This window comes from Ornithodoros turicata, chromosome 7 (assembly GCF_037126465.1).
Source record: "Ornithodoros turicata isolate Travis chromosome 7, ASM3712646v1, whole genome shotgun sequence".
NCBI classification, from domain to species: domain Eukaryota; kingdom Metazoa; phylum Arthropoda; class Arachnida; order Ixodida; family Argasidae; genus Ornithodoros; species Ornithodoros turicata.
In genome coordinates, this window is record NC_088207.1 from 35,585,146 (window position 1) to 35,605,999 (window position 20,854).

Here is a 20,854-nt window from a genome sequence, read left to right on the forward strand (position 1 = left end):
ATCATTGATCAGGATGATCAATACCTCCACGGGGGGGGATAGTGATACGTGACGAAGTGTGGGTGCCGCGCGGCTTAGCGCGCGGAGATTCATTCTCTCGGCTGCCCGGCTTCCGGCTGCTCATTAAAGCTTGCTGTTCCTCTATCCTCGCTATCCTACAACTTGCGTCAATACAATCTCTAGCGGGAAGAGATGTTGGATGGCACGTTTAAGTGTTCCACCTCCGGGAAGTTGGACCTCACAGGATCGCACACGTCCATCTCTGCCAGGGAGCACTTTCACAACACGACACATCCTCCACATTTGTCTGGGAAGACGGTCCTCCTTGCGGTGCCGTTGAGGTCGCAGTGCGCTGCTCATGTGCCGTACGCAGTTCCAGGAGGTACTCGTGTACCCACCGCTTCCACAGGCGCCGCAGGAGGGCCTCTCGGTAACGCAGCATCTTCGACAGCTGCGGCTGGCCGGGCCCCGAGGTAACAGTAGGCTGGTCAGGCAGTCGGGTTATACGGTTACCGACGAGGAAGTGGGCCGGTGACAAGGGATCGGGTTCGTTGCTGTCCGAGTAGACGAAGGAGATGGGCCTAGAGTTCACCATGGCTTCTACCTGTGTGAGTAGCGTTGTTAGTTGGTCAAGCGTCAAGCCACTTTTGCCCAGGACCTTCCGGAGAGTCGTTTTGACGGTGCGCACCATCCGTTCCCAGAATCCGCCCCACCACGCTGCTCTCTCAACGATAAATTTCCGAGTTATTTGCGTCCCAGAGAAATAGTGCTGTACTTCGCCGCCTTGCATTTCGGTCCAGAGCTGTTTAAGGTTTTTCAATGCGCGTTTGAAAGTGAGGGCATTATCTGTGTACACGGTGTGGCATATCCCTCTCCTGGAAATAAATCTACGGAAAGCCAACAGAAAAGTGGACCCTGTTAAATCGGTTACCAATTCGAGGTGCACGGCTCTAGTTACGGCACACGTGAACAGAACTACGTATGCCTTGCTGCTTCCGGTCTCAGTTTTATAGAACAAAGGTCCGGCGAACTCAATCCCAGATACAACAAATGGTTCTGCCTCTGTCACACGGTCGCGTGGTAGTGGTGCCATTGCCTCATCCGCTGGCTTGGATCGCCACTTCCGACAGGTCAAACATTGATGAATAGCTCGTTTGACTGCTTGCCTTCCTCTCAGTATCCAATAGGACTCACGGAGCTGCACTTAGGTGTCTCTAACACCTCCATGCAGCAGTCGCAAATGCTCTTGCGTGATGAGTTTCGAAGTGAAGTCGTGATCCTTGGGAAGAATTATGGGATGCTTAACTGCTGTCTCTGCATCGCGCTGTTGCAGCCTTCCTCGCAAGCGCATTATTTGATCCTTGTCCACGTAGGGTGACAGGGTTCGTAGTGGAGACGTTTCACCGACAGTGTTTTTGCCCGATGATAGTATCTCCAGTTCTCCTGGAAAGCTTTCCCTCTGCACCTGGCGGATCCATTGTCTCAGCGAACTTATTTCGGCCGCATTTAGCGGGCCAGAAATCCTAGCATCTTTCTGTCGACAGTTGTGAATAAAACGCTTTATCCACGCGGTGATTCGAAGCACAGTCAGAAGAGAACTGTGGTTCTCAAGAATGAGGAGTGGCGTGCTAACATCGGCATCCGTCGCCATCATCGCTGTTGCGTTTTTTTCTTTCCTCTCGCGATGTTGTTTCAGGAAGCTCCAAGGTGTCAACTTCGAATTTCGGCCAGAGGGCCTCTCATTGTTGAGCCACTCAGGTCCCTTCCACCAGAAGTCGTCCTTCATGAGCATGTCGGGCAGCACTCCTCTTGTTAGCAGATCAGCTGGATTAGATTCACCTGGACAGTGATGCCAGTCTGAAGGGTTGCACATGGTGACGCGCTTGGCAACAAAGGGTTTCCACCTACGAGCGCTTCCTTTTACCCAGTGAAGAACCACGGTCGAATCGGTCCAATACCGCACGGTGAGGCCTTCGTAGTTCAAAGTTGCTGTCACGTAGTGAGTGAGCCTAGCACCCACAAGAGCACCCAAAAGTTCAAGTCTTGGGAGTGAAACTCGCTTTAGTGGGGCTACTCTCGATTTCGCAGCTACGATAGCGACATTTATGCTTTCATCTTCGTACACTGTGCGCAGATGCAGCACTGCATCGTACGCTTGCTGGCTCGCATCGCAGAAGCAATGAATACTTCGGGACGCAACTGAGTCATCGTCTGTGACAGTGATCTTTGGTAGAAATGGAATTCCCTTGCACCACTGTTGCCACTCTTTACCGATGTGTTCGGGTAGCTCGTCGTCCCATCCGATGCCCAATTCCCACGCTCGTTGACTTAGTATTTTTGCCTTGACTGTGTAGGGCGAGAGAATGCCGAGAGGGTCGTATATTCGTGCACTAACTTGAAGTAAACAACTCTTCGTGTCTCTTTTCTATGTCAGGAACTGGTCCAATGAGTCCATTGGAGGTGACAGGACGTCATTTGTCGTGTTCCAAACAATGCCCTAGACCCTTATCATCAGACTGTTCTCTTCGTTTTTAGTCCTGAACGATACCTGTAGCTCACTGTCGTTCGTCGCCCACTTTCTTAGATGCATGCCAGCAGCCGAAAGAACTTTATTTGCCTCATCGTGCAGAATTTCAGCCTCTTCTCTTGACCTGACGCTAGTCGCAAAGTCATCCACATAGAAGCCATCCGTTAGTTTTCTGCAGGTTGCGGGGTAAGTGCTAGACATTAAGTTGAAATGGTAACGAAGTGTTGCTGCAAGAAGGAACGGGCTGGACGCGGCACCAAAGGTCACCCTCGTCATTCTCCACACCTCAATCTCGGACAGTGGTCTTCCGCTCTCCGGCATAAAACTGTACCACATGAATCTGAAAGCGTCTCTGTCGTTCGGATTAAGAGAAATTTGCAAGAATGCTTTCTCAATGTCGGCTGTAACGGCAACGCTGTGCTTACGGAATCTTAGAATTGTCGCCAGGAGATCAGGATTCAGGTTTGGTCCAACTTCCAGGCAGTCATTCAACGAAGGGCAGTCCGAAGCACTGGATGAAGCGTCAAACACGATGCGCACTTTAGTACTTGCTTTGTCAGGTCTAAATACAGCTCGATGAGGCAGGTAGAAGACTGGTCCGTCGGCGTTTGCTTTGATATCAACTTTCTCGGCGTGTCCGTCATTCAAATATTGCCGAATAGTGGTGTCGTACTCTATCATGAAGTGCTGGTTTTTCAAAAGCCTTTTCGTTAACGAGTTCAGTCGCTCCTCTGCAGTTCGCCTGTTTGTTGGCAAACAGGGATAACTGGTTTTCCACGGTATGTGTACCTCGTACCTTCCGTCTTCATTGTGCTTTATCTTTGCTTCGAACTCTCGCACGATAGTGTCGTTTACCTTGTCGCAAACCGTATCATTTGTTTGTATACCCATATGCTCTAGTTCCCAAAACCGCCTCAGTTCGTTCGATATACTATCTGCCTCGCTTTGGTCAACTACCGTTCTCATGACGCAGACATTAGTGCAAGTTGTAACTGTACTTGTTGGTACCGGTCCTTGAAGAGTCCAACCAAAGATTGTATTGATAGCCACCAATGATTCGCTCAAATACTTTGTCTCTCCGGTGACGACACTCCAATAGCAGTCTGCTCCGATAAGGATTCCGATTCCATGGTCGCAGTCGGTGTTAGTCATCGGAACGTCACCTACGCAGAGACCGTCCCGTTCCATTTTGGCTATGAGGTCGTTGTTCGGCACTCGCATGACATCAGTGCAAATTTCTGGCATCTCGAGCGCCTCGACTGCGATTTCGTTACGCAAACTGGCTACACAACCATACTTGCACCCTGCGGCATTTTCTCTGGATAGATGATGTAGAGCCAAAGGTGTGGACTGTTAGCTCTTCTTCTCCTAACGTTTGGCATTTAACCATCTCCGACAATGACTTCTTAATAAATGTGCGTTGGCTGCCTCCATCCATCAGAATGCGTGTGAGCCTTCGATCACTTTCACTTTCTGCATATGCACGAAGAGTCTGAAGGAGCACTGTGCTGTTTGCAGCGTACGTCGGGCTTGAATCTCTCGAAGTGGCAACTACCGTTGGCTTCATTATCTGAGTTTCAGTAGTTGTTGTGGCAACACGTTTCCATGTTGGGTCGCACATCACTGTCAAGTGTTTCCCATTACAAAATGCGCAGCACAGTCGGGACCCACTTCTGCATTCCCATGCCCGATGATATTGTTTGCCACATCGAAAACATCGTCTCTCTGCTTTGAGCTTCTCCTTCTTTTGTTCCAAAGAAAGAGGAGCCGCGCAGCTCTGCAGGGAATGATCAATGGACTCACAGAATACGCATTTTGTTTGTTCTGCGCCAACCGCTAAAGCAACTCCTGATGGGAGATTGTTGTGTTGGCGACTTCGGGTACCGTCTCCAGGTTGTTTCGTTATGTGAGGCTTGCTTGCTCCCCCACGTTGACCTCTCTCGCGTCCGGCAACTTCTAAGTTCAAAAATGTCAAGTAGGAGTCAAAATCATCCTTGTCCGCATGCTTTCGATCATATTCCAAGTTGATATCCACAGGGACTGCCTTGCGTAAAACGGGTAGCAACAGCACACCATATGAAGAAGGAGCCACACCCAAGGCTTCCAGGCACCTGACCCCAGTTCTCACTTCGTCGTAAAGTTCGCGTAGCTTAGCGACTTGACTTGAATCATTTACTTTTGGCAAGTTTAAGAATCTTGACGTGTGTTCGTCGATAATTAGACTTCTCTTCCCGAATCGGTCCTTCAGAAGTTCTAAAGAAACAAGGGAAAGGGTGCAGGCTAGCTGGTATAGATCCATGAAGAAGACCGAGAGACACGGACACAGAAGACGACACACGTAGGTTCTCAGACACGGCAATAAAATTTATTAGTTCATCTCAACTTAAAAGCTAAAAGTCTTCGAAGGGGTGCGAGAGGGATAAAAGACGCATTGCTAACTACGTTTCCCCTGGTGGCAATCTCAAAGGATTCCCGAAACAACCTTCGGTGTGCGTAGGGTTCCCACGCAAGCACTGTAGTGTCCTTGAAGCAAGGCTGGCAACCTCTACAATCCCGTAAATGATCTACCAGTTCCGAAGACCCGGCCATTCTTTCAACGTTTGCTGCATGTTCCCTAATCCGGTCATTGAGGCACCGGCGCGTCTGGCCAACGTACACAAAGCCGCACTCAAGGGGAATAGAATACACAACGTTCTGCTTGCAGGGAACAAAAGGCTTCCTGTGCCTCACGCCACAAGATTCAGATTTAGAGCTGAAGGGGGTCAAACGACTTAATTTAAAGGCATTGGAAAAAAGAACTTTGATATTATAGTACTTAGCGACAGCAAGAATGTTGTGAGCAACTGCATGAAAATAGGGAATAACAACTACATTACGAGAGTTTCCATCATTCCATGGTCTACACTGTGAACTTTCAAGCAATTTCATGGTCCTCTTCGCAATCAATTGGTTGTCATACCCGGCCTGCGTGAGTCTTTCACATTGCTTCTGTAAACTACTCCAAACAAAATGAAAACAGCTTTTCTTCGTTGCAGCATTCAAGAGGGATGTACAAACACCAAACTTCACAAGTTTAGAATGTGCGCTTGAGTAGGGCAGGACCGGCTTGCAGTTTTCTTTTCCATATGACCAACAAAAACCCGGGTTACAATGAAATGTGGGGTCCAGGAACCTCAGTATCCCATGAGAGGGTTGCTCTACACAAAACTTTAACTCGGGTGCTACTGTACTAACGGCCTGTAAGGTAGAATCCACACGTATAGAACCAGCATCAGAGATAACAATGATATCATCAACAAACCGACGAATCAAAACACGCTTTTGACTCCCATAACTCGTAAGCTTGCCCAGCTCAATGTCCAAGGTATTTAGATAAATTTCTGATAAGACAGGAGCGACCGCGGATCCAATGCATACACCATTTTTCTGAACGAACAAACAATTGTCAACAGTGATAACCGTAGATTTCAAATAACACTCTAGAATACTGAGAAAATCATCACAGGAAAGACCAACTTCAGACTGAAAAACAACCAACTGATCTTCAATAAAATGTTTGACGTGTGTCGTCTACGTCTACGTGTACGTCTACGTCTACGTCTACGTGTGTCGTCTTCTGTGTCCGTGTCTCTCGGTCTTCTTCATGGCTTCAGAAGTTCAATCGCGGTCGAGTAGTTTTCTTCGGAAAGCGAAAGTCCTTTGATAACTGTCATTGCCTTTCATGTCAAGTAGCTTTTCAGATATTTGAACTTATCCACCTTGGAGAGCGATTCGTTTGAGTGGGCGGTAGAGTCGAACTGGTCCCAAAAGCTTTCCCAGTTTCTGAGATCGCCGTCAAATTTTGAGATTTCCAGTTTCGGAAGTTTCACATTTGTGGAATTTTGACTTCTCGAATTACTGGAGCTCCTTGGGTTAGTGGGGGGACTATTTAGGGCTTGCTTGGCAATCGACCTTGTGGTGCAAATTTTGTCTTCATGAGCCTGCGATCCAGTCAGTTCCTCGTCATAGGCCTCGTCGGTCGTTAATTCTTCTATTGCGACGTTTAGCTGTTCTAAGGCACTCTCTTTAACAGTGAGGAGGTCGAGTTTCTATTGCAGCTCACCTTTAACATTCGTTGTGCTTGGCTGCTGAGCAAGTTGCACGATGTCTTCCGTTATCTTTGTCACTGCAGCACGGACGGTGGAACGTTTTCGTTTGAATCGGTCCATCGTCGATTACTCCACGGTGGTACCTTGTCGATAAAGGGCCTTCTTTCCCGGGTTTCGGCACCAGAAAAATGTAGCTCTAAAGGGCTAAATGCGCCGGGAAGAGGCAAGCAGTAAGGGTACCATCAGCGGATACGTCGTTTGGAGACGGACTACGCGCTCACACACGTCCGCACAGGTTGACTTCTTTATTGCAACTACAACTAAACAGAGAGAGAAAGATGGAGACCACAGAAGGGAAGTAAACGGACACTCTCCGTGGGAACGATACGAAGATGGGAAGCCAAAGGAAGTTTATGTAAGTGGATGTTCGCCCCCAAGTGATTCACAAATCGAACCCCAGACACTGTAAGCACATATGAAACGTTCTGTCTTTATGTTAGCGGAGAAGACAGCACATACACATAAACATACGTTCGTTTCCCCAACACAGTGTGGAGGTACCTGTAGGCAAGGGTAGACTAGACGTCAGTCTTGTCCGTGGATCATCTAGAAATTTGAGTATTGATCAAACGCGGTGACCGCACTTTGGGTTGGCTGTGGAGTGTCAGGCTGCTGTTATAATCACGGCCTGCCTTCAAGTCGTTCATCACGACGGAATGTCCCGCGGTGATGTCAATACCGTGTGCACTTGCGGTTGGTACCTGCTGTAGGATTAATTACAAGAACTGCCCTGAAGTGTCAAAGAGTATTCGTTTAACTACTGTGTATATCGCAAGTGAAAGTGGAAGTATATGCACCACATGGTGATAAGCACCTTCGCCGGATGGCGCAATAATGCATATGCCAACAGCCATGTGAAGAACAGGGTTGTGTTGTACAGCTGTTACACACGCTTGCTCCGTAGCACCTGGACAGGCACGAAAAGTAAAAGAGTTTTTCAACCTTTTGCTGCACCAAAATATCAAAACTTTCTTCGGCACTTGATTCAAATTCTCAGGTGCTTTATGCAGCATTGGAAGTTCTATATACCATGTAATTTGCTTTATGGTTTTGCAAAAATTCAGTGACGATTTAGCGGTAGATGCGAGAGAAATGCCTTAGCATTAAGCGTGTTTTCCGGTCTATACTTGACTTCCATGTATCCATTTCCAGTCTAATCCCAACTTCCGGTTGTCCGCTTCCGCTCTAAACCTGACTTTCGGCATCTATACTTGACTTCCGGTATTCACTTCCGCTCCAACTCGACTTTCGGTTCGCCACTTGCGCTCTAACCTGACTTCCGGTTGTCCACCTCCGATCTATACTTGACTTCTGGTTCGACACTTTCAATTACCATGTATTACTATGTATGTAAGTTCACTTAATTAGCCTTCATTACTTTCAATTACCCTTTAATTGCAGAAGTTAACCGCAGGTTACTTGAGGTAATCTTGAATTCCATGAATTCCCTTTAATTACGTTTACTTGCTTTAATTATTCGCAATTTTCCTGTAATTGGCGTTAATTGGCTAATTACATTTAATTACCTCCGATAACCCGCGGTTACCTTCGGTAGTCTTTAATTTCATTCTATCTTTCTCTTAATGTTATATATCTTACATTCATGACCGTGAAACTCAGCTTCCTTGCTTTAATTACCTTTAATTACTTTTACCTCGTACTCTTAATTACACCCCTATAACACGGGCTAATTTAGTGTCATTTTCGTGAAATGCACTCCAACCAAGCGAATGTCACTTTCACTATGTACTTGCTACACGGCTTAAGTAAGTGTCACCTAAGCAATGATGGCAATTATGATAGATTAGAATAAACGGCGGCAAAATTTTTAGGCGTGCGCCACAATACCTCCCTCAGTTTTCTTAACGTTATTCTTTGATTTAGAAACACCTCCTGCAAATCTCCTTCTAACAGTAAAGAAATCGACCTCAAACATGTGCCACAACAAAAATTGCCGCTGCCGGATCGCCGAGACTGCGAAGTGCTCACTGGCTGTAATGACATGTTTTTTCGGCACAATGCCACGCTGTACTAAAATAAAATAAACACGCTGTTGAAAATACTTGTTTGAAAATATTGTGGTGTCGGTAGCCCCTCGTTTTTTCTCAGTATTTTTGCCTGTACCACTAAGCCTGCCGTCGAGGCCACACACTCGGGCAGCTGAAGATAACTGAAGTGAGTTTGGGGAACTCACTAAATCGTTAGTGCACTTTCTGCCGAGTGTCACTAAAAGATGTCGTGTGACAACACACGAATGACACCAAGTGCAAGTGTCATTCCTTGAAAGTGACACTAAGTCTGACAGGGTATTACCTTCGACTACTTCAGTTTCATATCATTTACCTGCATTTACATGTACCCTCTTATCTCCCCTTTACATGTCCACTTATACTTCGGCCCTGTGAGGCTTCACCATCTCATACACAGACACACCACACACACATACACAGACATACAGCCATTTCCATTTTGACACTCCTATTAACGCATTAAAAACGTATTCTAACAAAAAGTACACAGGTATAAGTATCAATTTATTAAGAGTTATAGACCTGTCACAGGGACTAATCATTTGTGTCGCTTTCAAGGAGGTGACTTTTTGGAGCACTGTCATTCGTGTGCTGTCACGCATTATATTTTAATGACACTCACTTTCAAGTACACTGCAGACGAAGTGCGTTCGCGAACTCACTTCACTCGGTCCAGAAGACCCAGTGTGAAGCCTCGACAGCAGTGCTTAAAGAACAAGCGGATAGAATATGAAAGAAAGAACGAGCCGTGCGAGCTGTAATTTATTTTTATAGCAAGCGCACTGCGGACATGGCGTCTGCGACACATGTGGATTCTTCTGTTAAAACGCGGAGAATTAAGAATAGCGGTTTGGTAAACCTTGAGGTAATTTACATGGGACGAACCTTGCACGATGCTTACAATTGGGGCAGCTGTGGCAGCTTTCATGGGTCAGCGTGACTGCGTCTCAAATAGTATGGCGGGCAGCCACAGAAGTACCTGTAGGCATAATTACCATTAATAGTTGTGAATAGCTCTGCATTTACAGAACTTATGCGTTATGCGAACCCTAAGCCAGCGTTTACCAATACAGTACAGTTTACGAATATTAGCAGCGCACCATCATCGTCGGGACAGCATTCCACTTTGAAACAGCAGAATGCAACCGTCTGCCCTCTTTGTTTCATTCTTGAAATGTTTCTACAGTTTTGGAGAGAGAAAGGAAAGTTGTAAAGTTAACACATTGTATGAGTTAGGCCTTATAATGCATTGCTGTGTGGTTTTTGCACAACTTAGAGTCGAAAAGGAAGCAAAGGGTGTTATAAAGTCATGTTATAAAGTCCTGTGTAAAGTACTATTTGGGACACAGTTGTCTAAAATCTCCAGCCCGTGGCCGAGCAGTCCCCTTCGGCGATGTCGCGCCAGTGTTGCCAACTTACATTCGCATTTTTTCTCCGGATTGGACGAAAAATTTCCCCAGATTTCCCTAGACTGCGAGTTTGTCCGGCGGTGGCTCATATACTCATTACCGGCGACGGCGTCGAGAACACATACGAGTAAACGATAAGCGCGACCTTGTCCTGTGGTGACAAGCCAGTCGAGGAATACGAATAAATGTGTGAGAAAGTTGTATTTGCGTCGTGATTTCACGGCACACTCAACATTTCATAACAGTTTCAATCCGATAACAGACAAACATGAGATGCAAAGGGCGACTTGCTGAGAGGCGGCAAGCGGAAAGGAATACAAAACCGTGGTTCCCTGTCCGAGTGTGGACGTGCGGAGTACATGGGCGCGCCGATCTTGGAGTACCTGCAGTCTGTGCTTGGGAAAATTACGATACGAAGTGAGATCAGCGATCAGTCCAAGTCCTTCTGTGGTTGCGTTTTTCTTTTGCTTGAGCCAAGGAAAATTGTATATCATGAAATTTTCGGTACAAGTGTCACGGCAGTAAAATTTCTTTGATTTGGAAAGAATTCTTTTTTCCCCATGCAGACTTCAAATCCCCTGATCTTGGGAAATTTCCCCTGAGTTGGCAACATCGTGTCGCGCACGAAAGGGACTATACCAATACAGTCTCCGAGGGAAGGCCATGCGCCGCCTCCTGTAGGGCAAGAGAAGAGAACCATAGCATAGTCCAGGGGGGTCGAACTCGCTCAAGGAAGCGTGACCACCAGGGAGCGGCCATCCGTTGGTCATGGAAGGCGGCCTTCCGTTGGCTGCTTCATTCCGCTAAACTTGACGTGCTCGCTTTTCTAAATTCATCACTTGATATCTAAATTCGGCGTACTATGTGCCTATCTCATGTGTATTTGTTGAACAAATAAGCAGTGAATATTTTCCCGCTACATCACTTGCTTGCATGCTGTCGTTCGTTCGTAACTTTATTATCACGAAAGTCCAGAGCATGGAATGGCGGGTAGTTTCGTTTCTGCCATTTCTAGTTCCCGTTGGTTAGCAGAGCAGCATGAAGATGACAGTTTACTGTGTGTATTCATCTTTGAATTACTGTTGTCTTCGGAAATGCATGCCTACATTCCTTAGGATGGGTAACTATTTATTGATTTCGATCGCAAAGCACACAAACGCCACTTGAACAAGTCATATGCGGTAAACAAGTTCATCCGTGTCGGTGGACAGCAAAGGATTGCGGTGTCGCAGGCACTATCACAGATAAAATATGATTTACGTTTGAATGACAACGTTTACTTTGTGATCCCGATAGCACTACTCAATTCTGCACGTATCCAAAAGGCTCGTACGTACTCAACGCAATTACACGGCTTGCCTCGCTTCATTCGCTGAACGTCGTTCCCTCCACCGGCCCGTTTCCCCGTTTCTATCGCACGTGACTGCACAGGGTGGTCAACAAACGGAGCAGCTCCGCTGTAGTTAGGGGGCAGAAATTAGTCCAGTAACACTGTCCATGACTAAAGATGCGAAGCCCCGAAATAAACCCGGAAATTTTGTGGGGAAAACCAGTTTTTTCGGGTTTTTTCCTCGTCTCCGGAAAAATAGCCCAAAATTTCCAGACGACAAAATTCAAAAATGTAAATTTTCGTGCCTTTGATGCGTTCCGACCCGCCAACAGTGCCTTAGGTGCCTCTAATCCACCAACAACTTAGAGCTCCATCTGGCCGCTCCAAGCGATCACCTCGGGAGTCAGTTCGGGAGAGAGAGCAGTCTGTTCAAGGCCGGACCGAGGATTACGGATGATTACGTAATCCTCGGTCCGGCCTTGAACAGACTGCTCTTTCTCCCGAACTGATCCCTTTTTTGTCCTCATCTGGTTGTTTCTCTTCCCCCTGTTTGTGTATATATTTCTTGTATGTGAAGTAAAATTTTCAGCTGTGTTTGAGACTTCATGTTTGTGTCTGTCCCTTCGTGTTCCCTAGTCTCGCGGTCTTACATCATGCACTACTAAAGCTTCTAGCTCATTGTATGCTGTGGTTTGGCCGGCAATGCTTCGACTCAGCAGCAACCACGTTTGTTTCCATTTTACCCAATTGATTTACCCAATGAATTTTTCGGAAAAAAAACACGAAAGAAAAGTTTTTTTTTTTTTTCGAGTGATTCAAAATTTCCGGAAATTTTGCATCTCTATCCATGACCAACGGATGACTGTGCCCAGGCGGTCACGGTCGGGGATAGGAGAATCCCATTGACGGCGCGCCAAGTACGTTTTCTAGAATCTTCCTATATTAACTCTATATGACAGATATATTCCTTCGTACCGAGCTTTTTACAGCATTCGTAGCGTGCGATCGCGTCACGCGCACTGCAGGGGTGAGCCGAAATTACCACCTTTCCTGTTCCCCTTTCCTTCCGAAAGACGGCCTGTCGCTAATTTTGAGCCAGTTCTTTCGTTACGGCAAAGGGCGGCCTATCGATAGGTGGGTAGGATGCTTCCTTTCGCTGTCAACTTCGTCGTCGTCGCTCTTCCAAGATGGCGGCTTCTCACCAGTCATTCGTAGAGTGCCTGGATTTTATCGACTTAGCTTTCCGAGCTAGTGACTTATTATGCCGCCGAGATGACAACTAGAATTTTTCTCCGAACCGCCGTGAGTTGCTGGATCGGGAAAACCCTATGGAGCTTTATTCGGACGTAGAGTTTCTGCAGCGATTCCGGTTCACGAAGAACGCAGTGCTCTCCATACTGAGCCAGCTGTCCCTCCCAGACGTTACGGACAACAGAGGTCACCCCCTGCCTCCAATGCTGAAACTGCTGGTGACTCTTCGGTTTTACGGTGCTGGGGCATTTCAGACCGTTATCGGTGATCTCGTCAAAATATCGCAGCCAGCTACATGTAATGCAATTTGGGCAGTGACGAGGAGCATCGCTTCGGAGCTTTACCCAAAATACGTGAAATTATCTTCTGCGTCCGAAGCACCGTCAGTTATGGCTCAATTTCACCCCATCGCCGGACTTCAAAGGGTGACAGGCTGTATTGGCTGAACTCACGTACCCATAAACAGCCCTGGAGGAAGTGACGCTGAGGTTTACAGAACTAGGAAAGGCGTGTTCTCCATCAACGTGCAGGTATGGTATGCATAGGACTACGTGCCACAACGTCCACAGTTTTGATAGGTGCTATCTTCCTACCTACACAGGCAATCACTGGCCAGGAACTTCAGTTTTTCGACATCGTTGCCAGCGGGCCTGATTCAATTCACGATAGCCGCATATTTGAAAACAGCAGAGCACGAGTTCTGTATGAGGAAGGCACGATTCTGGCATTTTGCTCGGGAATCAAGGATACCTGTGTTCGCCGTTTCTATTGCCGTCACTCAGCAATCCCAGAACCCCGCCAGAGAGGAGGTATAGATATTGACAGATTTTTAACGTATCATTCCTTCCTCGTGCCCCTTTACTGTCTGACGGTTACCTGTCATTCAGACCAAAAGAGTAGTCGTTCCTCTCGCCATTCCTTTCGCAGCGACGAAAGGATGCCCTACCGTTAGGTTGCTGGGGCGCGACCTTTCGCCTCCACTTACGCTCGAATTACCAGGCTCGTACAAAGGCCATATGGCAAATAGAAAAGAACAGAAAGAAAGGCGGACCTGTTGCCAGTCAAGCGCACTATTGTAGTATGTGCGCAACCTGTATTTCGAAGCGAACTAATCTTTTTTATCCACCCTCTGTAGGTATAACACGAGTCACATAAAAACAGGCAAATCCGTGGAAAGAGCGTTCGGAGTTTGGAAAAGGAGGCTCCCGTGTCTCCGTATGAAGTTGCAAAACAAGATAGAGAGATCTGCTGCTATCGTCTGCGCTTGCGCAGCGCTCCACAACGTCGCCTGCGCGCTGAATGACCCGTGCCCGGATGATGGAACAGATGCATCGGAAGACGACTTCAGTGTTCCTGCCAATCGCGGAGATAGCCTCTTGGGAGCGCAGATACGACGGAGCCTTCTACAGACCGATTTTTCTGGTGTGCGCCAGAGCAATCTCGATATTGCTTGGTCCACACCATGCTAACATAAAACTTTATTTTTGAACAGTGCATTTTATTTATTTATTACTTTTTCACGTTTCATGAGCCGAATCACCACGGGCCAACTGCTGTTCGAGTTTTTTCTGTTTCAATTGTAGCGTCTTGAGTTTTTCCCTTTCGCATTTGACTTGCAGTCTATGCAAAATGCGCATGTTACGTATTTTCGTCTCATGCTCTTCTTGCATCAGTTTCATTTTCAAGACATGCTCCTTTTCCTTTCGTGTGCTGTCCTCTTGCATGGCCTGCTTTCGAGCCTCCAATTCTGCAGAGAGAGCAGACTCAAAAACAGCGTTCCTGCCTCTATGAGGTCTCACTCTCCGCCCAGTCGACGTACTCTGAATAGCGCCTGTTGGCAGTACGACGTTGCTAGATGCGCGGTTTGATTGCGCAGGAGTCTGCGACATCGAGGTGTCGGCAGCAGGCTCCTCATGGTGCTCATCAGCGAGATCATTCTGAGACGCACGCTGCTCTTGACATGTCACAACAGAACTCCTCAGTAGATTCACTGTTGGCGTATGTCTCCTGCGGGTGCCCTGCATACAAGTGCGCGGTTAGTTAATGGGTGCGAGTGCTCCAACGATGAAACGGAAATAAAAGTAGAAAATTCAGGAAAGCAATGTGGCTGTGAGGACAAGACCGAGTACTTGCTATGTTCAATATCTCCTTCGTCGCAACGTGCTTGCACCATGGGGAGCAGAATGTCATATACCTCAGCAGACTGGCGGTCCCCATCGTAAGGGTTATGCACCCTTGTTGCAATATATAGGACCAAAGACTGTACCTGCTCCAAAAGCGAGTCCAATGGTGAGGGAGGGCCACCACCACCTGAAGAAACCAAAAACAAAAGAGAACCGAAAAGTTGGACGAATGGCAGGTCCCAATCGCGAAAAAAGCGTACACAGCTCACCAGTTGACATAGTTTTTCTGACGCCCTCTGCCATCTTCTTCTTCCACTTGGTCTTTAAATTCTCCTTGGCTTTCCGAAGCTGCCTTGAATTTCTGCGGACAACGCCGGGCATGCTGTTGAACTGGGACGTAAGCCTTTCCCGAGTGTCCTGTTTTGCCTTCGTTGACACACTATCTGTCTTGTTGTTTTCAAGTACTCCCTTGTACCTCCCAATCAACTCTATTAAGATAGCGGTCTCATCGGCCGACATGTACGGCGTCCGTTTAGACATATTGGCAACGCAAACCACGTGTTACCGAAAAGTATCCAAGGGCGGGGAAGGAAGACACGCAAAGCTTTTTCTGTCTCTTCGGCTAAGAACACGTGACATAGTTCAGACGTTATTCTGCTGAGAATGCAGTAGCACATATTCAAAGGGACGAAGAAGTAGAAGAATGTAAGGCACGTTCAAAAATTGCCACTAAGGCATTCGAGAAGGCTTCCTTTCTGGGAAAGTCTCTTTCGGGCTACCTAGGGAAAGGAAAGGAATGCAAAGAACGAAAGGAGAGTTCAAAAATTCGGGGGGTGTTGTAGTAGATTATACAAATACTCGAAAGTATTAGAGGAATAGTACTATAATAGAAAGTTACGGGCAATATTACACACACTGTACAAGGACTTCGAAACGCTAAATGAACGGAGAATGGAATGATGGTGAGGGTCGTGGCAATAAGGGCTCAAGACCTACATCATAGCCACAAATTCGCTAGCGACAGTGGCGCTCCCCTGCGAGTGACATATCATATCAATGAATCCTATACATACACTCGTTTGGAAGTGTCACAAAGCTATTGCGAAATGTCAAGAGCTCACCGTCGACCGTTGGCGGAGCACGAAGGCGAAGTAGGCAGTATGAGATCGTAGATGTTATCCGGGGTTGTTGGATGTGAGGTAGTCCTTTAGAACAGGTGACATGTCTTCCAGGAACGGTTTTCGACGACATCCTTCGGCGCAGGGCGTACTGCTGACGTCTTTCAAGCTTCCGTCCGTCGACCGGCCAAACGAGGTATAACGTGTCGCCTTGTCTAAAAAGCGGCCACTACAGAAAAAAAAAAAAGGCTAACATGTCATGTTATAAATTATATACAGGGTGTTCAAAATTGAGCTTTCACTAGCATTTTATAAATATGCGAATAAAAGAAAACTGGTGCAACTTTTTCTGTTCCTTGAGTAAGAAACAGGTACTACATAATTAGCAGCACCTGTTTCTTACACAAGTAGCGTAAAGTTATCATCTGGTTTCCTGTCATCGCTGTGTTTGCGTAGCGCTCGTGAAAGCTTAATTTTGGACACCCTGTATGCCTTAAAGCTCACCTTCCACATCTTCCCATCAGCCAAAAATCCTAAGAGACACAAATGGTTGGTAGACTTCAAGAGAAAATATAAGTTCAATGTTGGTACAGCAAAAGTGTGTTCGTGTCACTTCAAAGGGACTGATTTTGTCATAAAAGTGTCAAGTGGGCGACGGGTTCTCTGTGAATTTGCGGTGCCATCAGTTTTCACGTTTAAGAAGCAGAAACCCGAGAGAGAACCACCGAGGAAACGGGTAGTGCTGCAAGAATAATTGACTATCAACATTTTCCAGTCCAATATGTTGTCAATCCTCAGCCATTTAATTAATTGTCACTCATTCACATACAGCATGGAAGTTCCGACTGATGAACACAGCATACAAGAAAAATTTCAGGACTGTCAGTGTGATTAACTGCAAGAGCTTCTTAAGGGAAAGGAAGAAGAACTAGAAAGAAGTAGGAAGAGGCTGGCTGCTCTGGAAGAAGTTAAAAGCATGAAGAACTAACTCTCCCAAGCACGAGGAGACACTGCACTATACAAGGACCGCAGACTATACGACGACGACGATGGAAATAATGTCTGCGCAGCGCTCTTTGTTAGGCCTACTGGCCAATATGTCTTCTCATGACCGCTGGTTCTATTCAACTTCTCATTCAACTAAGGTTTAATTGTTCTCATCAAGCACCTGTGAGATCCACGGCGCCGCTTCTGCAGCAAGCGCTGCGGCGAGAAACTGTCGCACAATGCCACGTCGGGACTACTCCACCACTCCACGAACCGAATCAAATAATGAGCAAGACAGGTTCATGGCTACATCGCACTCGCAGGCAGTGACTACAGTGACTACAGACAACAGAAGCAGTAACTGAAGCCACTCGTCAGAAACCTTTATGTAAGCAAACAGCCGCAAAGAGAGCACGGGTTGATCAATAGGCAGACTTACGATTCAGACCACTCTAGTACTAGTACAGTGCTCAGTGTTGGAAATCCGGATAAAGCGAACGCTGATGAACTTACAGAAATGGACGCTGATGGGCCCATTCACAACAGTAATCTGTAAGAAACCCCTGGAGCCAGGAATCCCTGTATTATGAAAATGAATCTTTCCTTTCTACAGACTCCTTATGTACTCTTTATTTCCTGCATTGACAGTCTGTTGACTTTAACTTCTTGTTGATCAAGTCAACAGAAATTTCTGTTGACTATGTGTGCACTACCTGTGGGATACATTATATGCACTTTCTGTGACGGAACTTCCGTTGACAGCGTGTACAAAACTTGTGGACTACAATTATATGTACTTTATGTAGTCTGATTATACAGGAGGTCCTGTTGAAATTCTCTTGACTTCCTGTGCGATTATACAGCAAAGCTAGGGTTTGCCCTTGCTGTTGTTTCTTTGTTCACTGCCAACAGAAACAAGAGATTTTCTTTAGACCTTTTCTTAACTTTGTGCTGACATCATATGTTTACTTTCTGTTGACTTAGAGCCGGTAAGTTTCCGTAGACCACTCACAACAGAGGCAGTATGTATTTCTATTGAATTTACACATATTGATTCGATATACCCTTACAAAAATGGTTGTTGGTTTTTTGTTTACAGTCAACAGACCAGAGTCAACAGAAACAGCAGATTTTCTTGAGACTTTTTGTGAACTTTGTGCTGGCATCATATGTTGACTTATAGCGTTTAACTTTCTGTAGACCACTCACAGACTTTTTGCATAGGGAAGAACCTGGAACGAATAAGAAAGTTTAACCTGTTTGATTCACTGTTGCATAAGTATAGTCTATTCTCAAGCGAGCAAAACCACTTTGTGGCACGAGTGCCTTTCAAAAAGCGAGATCCTAGCTGCACACGTCCCTTATAAAAATGAATTTTGCCGTTTTATTGAATTTTTTAAAATATCATTTGGCCTGTTTTTCATTTGTTCCCACTTTGATTTCCTGTAGGTTATTGTAACCAAAACGGCTATAGACGCCCTTTGAATTTTGGTTTTTCAAACTGTCCAAATAGGTCGACAAGAAGAAGTAACTTTATTTGGATTTCCTTTTTCTTCATGTTCATAAGACAGCATGAAATAGAAAATCAAAAGACGTGCCTTGTTATATGAAAGCCTGTTGTACCAAAATACAGAACATCAATAGGCAAAATAGAGGTAGGGTATCGCCTGCGTAAAAACTGTACACACAGATCTTCTTTGAACAGGTGTAATTCTATTCTTCGACTTTCTTTGGCTATTTGACGCGAATTTTCTATAGACATCTGTTCGAAAAAAAATAGATAGAATATTTCTCTTTTGTCTCTCTATAGAATTTACTCTGCCTCGATGAAAACTGCTACGAAAATTCCGTTGAAGTGTATCAACATAGCCTATAAATTTTCTGTTGTAAAAAATTTTATTTTGTATTGCCCGAGCTATTCACATATTAATGGCGATGTTGAAAATTGGCCACCGCGTACCTTTTGGAATTCTGTTGAGTTGCTCTTGTGTGAAACTGTATTGATGGGTTATTTAACCTGTGTTGAAAAGCAACACGTGCCATAATTGTGGGGATCGTCGAGGATAATCCTCAGCGCCTTTCGCAATATCCTAATTTACCAGAGCTTTCAGTATGTTCATCTCTGAGCACTTAGCATGTAGAAAGACATGCTTCTTTTAAAAAAAGCAGTACTCCAGCTTGTCATGCGAACTTCCGCAATTTCGAGAGTCCTGCTTGCCTCCGAGTCAGAATGAAGGGTGAGGTGTGTCAGATTAATACAGTTATGCATACATACAACACTGAAGTGGGGAATTCCTTGAAGTATCAACTCACCATCAAGATAACGTCTATGTTTCTAACTGCAAACTTGCGCATTAACGCGCAATTTCCCATCCAGGTTGACATTGATGCAAATGGCCATCTCACAGCGCAACAGCAGCAACATTTTACAACAACAACAACAAACAACAACAACAGCAACAACTTTATTTGATAATGACGATTGTGTTAGAAACACAGATGTTATCTTGATGGCAAGTTAATACCCCAAGGAATTCCTAACTTCAGTGTTGGTTGTATGGGTAATCCAAATAATCTGAGACACCTCACCCTTCATTCTGACTCACAGATAAGCAGGACTCTCCAATTTGCGGAAGCTCGCAAGACAAGCAGTATAGCATATAGTATTTGTATCGCTTAGGAAGGAAATGCCAGTGATGCATATGCCTTTCTAGCTCCACATGCTACGTGTTCAGATGTGGACGTCTGGAAAGCACTGGCAAATTAAGCTATTGCGAACGACACTGAGGACTGTCCTCGATGATCCTACACGTGTGTGAATGATAGCAAGAATGCCAAGGATTTGTTGTTCTTGATTGTTGATTGTTCCTGAATTTGTTACTTTCTGCCATACTGCTGCAACGTAAGTAGCAAGTCAACAGAAGGGCTTCGGAAAATCTGTACATTGGACCCGCTTGACTTGTGCAAAAAGTATCTGTAAATTTGATACAAAAAAACATTGTCTTTCTGTTGTGAGTGGTCTACAGAAAGTTGAAGGCCAAAGTCAATAGAAAGTAAGCATATGACGTCAACGCAAAACTAACAAAAAGTCTGAAGAAAATCAGTTGTTTCTGTTCAGTGTATTACGGAAAGAGTCCGTGTAAATTCGATAGAAAAATATATTGCGTTTCCGTTGGGAGTGGTCTACAGAAAGTAAACGCCCATAAGTCAACATAAAGTAAAGATATGATGTCAGCACAAAGTTAACAAGAAGTCCTAAGAAAATCAAAACGCACACGATCGCGACAGATGGCTCGCTCATTGGCACAGTATCATCACGACCAGAGTTCGGAAAGTGTGATGCGCGGAATAACAGGAAGATAAGAGGACTTCGAACGCCATACACAGATGAACAACTTCTAGAGTTCCCGAGGGACTTGCCGTTGAAGCACATAGGCAAAAGCTTCTCAAGGAAACGGGGATGGATCCTCCATTACAAGGAATACACACACTGTTATCATAACGTTCAGTTCTGATATGCATGTAATATTCCTTTACTCAGGTCCTTGGTACCACATCCAACCCCACAACGTTCTACTTATTCTTCCTCTTCCTCGCCTTCGGCGAGATGGGCCGTTACATTCTCGCCTCCCCTGAGAGACCATTCCTCCTGGAATGATATGGAAAAACGTTTCTTATCGAGGCAAGTTCCACCTTGGCAGTGTCTTCAAGGTACCAAATGGTTTTTAACACTCCTTTCACTCTGGCCACCTTCACAACGTCAAACGGTCCTTTATATTTCGTGGAGGATGCCTGAAGTCCTTTTCTTACTAGTACTTGGTCGCCCACTTCAATATTCGGAATGTCAATGTTATGGCGCCTATCGAAGTTGCGCTTCATTCTCCTACGGTAGCGCTGTTCTTCCTCTGGTGTCCTACGCTTTTCTATGAGG

At 45.8% G+C, this 20,854-nt stretch overlaps 1 protein-coding gene and 1 pseudogene across 2 annotated transcripts in view; both read left to right on the forward strand.

The window, feature by feature from the left end:
* LOC135400931 (uncharacterized) overlaps nt 1-20,854 on the forward strand; it is a 217,024-nt gene that overhangs the window by 128,579 nt on the left and 67,591 nt on the right. The window lies entirely within an intron of this gene.
* Nucleotides 12,673-14,189, forward strand: LOC135400933 (putative nuclease HARBI1; annotated as a pseudogene).